The sequence below is a fragment of the Triturus cristatus genome, chromosome 5_2 (assembly GCF_964204655.1).
Source record: "Triturus cristatus chromosome 5_2, aTriCri1.1, whole genome shotgun sequence".
NCBI lineage: Eukaryota > Metazoa > Chordata > Amphibia > Caudata > Salamandridae > Triturus > Triturus cristatus.
This window is the reverse complement of record NC_140588.1, coordinates 718,932,976-718,935,115: the sequence shown is the minus strand read 5'-3', so window position 1 is coordinate 718,935,115 and position 2,140 is coordinate 718,932,976. Positions and strand designations below refer to the sequence as shown.

Sequence of the window (2,140 nt, the reverse complement as noted above, 5' to 3'; positions counted from 1 at the left end):
TTTGGGTGCAAAATTTCACACCTAAAGTCACGAAATCCTGTGGGGTCTGCCCAGTATTCTGACCAGAGTGAAACTGGTTGAGTGGTGCCAGGTCTTCGATGTTGCCTGGCCACCCGGGCCCTGGCGTACCACACAGCTGCCATTTTCTGCCCAGTGCATTTCAGCAGCAGCTGGGAATTACAGTTCTGTGGGGTGTCCCTTCCAGGCCCAATCTGGTACCCCTGTGTCTCCCTCAAGCTGTGCCTTGGCCCACCTCTGTCTTCCGTGGAGATGGATGGGCCAGATGGTTCCTGTGTGACCACGCTTGTGCCTCCAGCAAGAACCCCAGGTGGGTGTGCTACCCCAGCAGGTTTGCGAGGGGTGTGAAGGTCAAACCTGGATGGGCACATGGCTCCCAACACTGTCCAGCAGGTATGCTACCTGGTTGATCGTGCTAGTAGCATATGCTTGTCTCAAAGACTAAGCCATGCATGTGTAAGTGCACATGGCCACTACAGTGAAACTGAAAATGGCTCATTAAATCAGTTATGGTTCCTTTGATCGCTCCATATGTTATCTTGATAAATGTGGAAATTCTAGAGCTAATACATGTCGATGAGCACTGATATCTCAGGATACGTGCATTTATCAGACCAAGACCAATCCAGCAGGGTGATCAGATGGCCAGAGCAGGATCCCTACCCCGCTCGAGTCACTGGGAGGCAAGTAGCCCCTTCAAGAAGCCACCCGAGTGCCAGCCTCAGCGTGCACAGCTATTCTTGTCAGCCAGCGAACTGCTGTGTGACTGTGGCCTGGTTTCTGGGGTCTGAAACATTGGCCCTGGGGCCTGAGTCCTGGGTTCTGGCTCCTGGGTCTAGAGTCCTGAGTACTGGGGTGTGGGGCTTTGAGCCTGGGTGCTGAGGCCTGGGGTCAGTGCCCTGGGTACTGGGGTCCTGGGTCATAGACCCTATGACCTGGGTCCTGGGACCTGCGGTCCTGGGTCCTGGGGCTGGGGTCCTCCCAGGATGCATGCATTTATCAAACCAAGACCAATATGGGCTCACCCACCCGCTTTTGTGACTCTAGATAACTTGGGCTGATCGCGTGTCACCCTGATGGCGTCAATATATTTGGATGCCCTAACAACTTTCGATGGTACTTTCTGTGCCTGCCATGGTCACATGGGTAACGGAGATCAGAGTTTGATTCTGAAGTGGAAGCCTGAGAAATGGCCACCACATCCAACGAAGGCAGCAGGCGTGCAAATTATCCACTCCTGACTCAGGGAGGTAGTGACGAAAAATAACAATACTGGTCCTGTAATTGGAATGAGTACACTTTAAATCGTCTAATGAGGATCCATTGGAGAGCAAGTCTGGTGCCAGCCCCCGTTGTAATTCCACATTCAATAGCAAATATTATAGTTGCTGCAGTTAAAAAGCTCTTAGTTGGATCTTGGAATCAAGCTGGCAGTCAGCCGTGAGACGAGCTACCCCTTGTCCCTGCCCCTGCCTCTCGACACCCCCTTGATGCCCTTGAATGGGTGTCCAGGGGTCCAAAGTGTTTACTTTGAAAAAAATAGAGTGTTCAAAGCAGGCTGGTTGTCTAAATACTTCAACTAGAAATAATGGCATAAGACTCCAGCTCCATTTTGTTGTTTTTTGGAAGTGTGGCCATGAATAAGAGGGACAGCCGGGGGCATTCGGATTGCGCCGCTAGAGTAGGAATCTTTGGACTGGCGCAAAATGAACCAAAGCAGAATCCTTTGCCAAGAATGTTTTTTTATTAATCAAGAACAAAAGTCAGAGGTTCTAAGACGATGAGACATCATTGTTTTTGCAACCATAAACGATGCCAACTAGCGATTCAGCTTCATTATTATTCCCATGACTCGCCATGCAGGTCCTGGGAAACCAAAGTCTTTGGGTTCCGGGGGGAGTATGGTTGCAGAGCTTAAACTTAAAGGAATTGATGGAAGAGCACCAGCAGGAGTGGAGGCTGAGGCCTAATTTGGCTCAACATGGGAAACCTCACCCTGCCCAGACACTGAAAGGATTGACAGATTGATAGCTCTTTCTTGATTCCATGGCTAGTGGTGCACATCTGTTCGTAGATGGTGGAGCGATTTGTCGGGTTAATTTCGATAATGAGCAAGACTCCT

At 50.3% G+C, this 2,140-nt stretch overlaps 1 pseudogene; it reads left to right on the top strand.

Moving 5' to 3' along the window:
• The first annotated feature begins 420 nt into the window (after positions 1-420).
• Positions 421-1,911, top strand: LOC146829178 (18S ribosomal RNA; annotated as a pseudogene).
• The last annotated feature ends 229 nt before the right edge of the window (positions 1,912-2,140 follow it).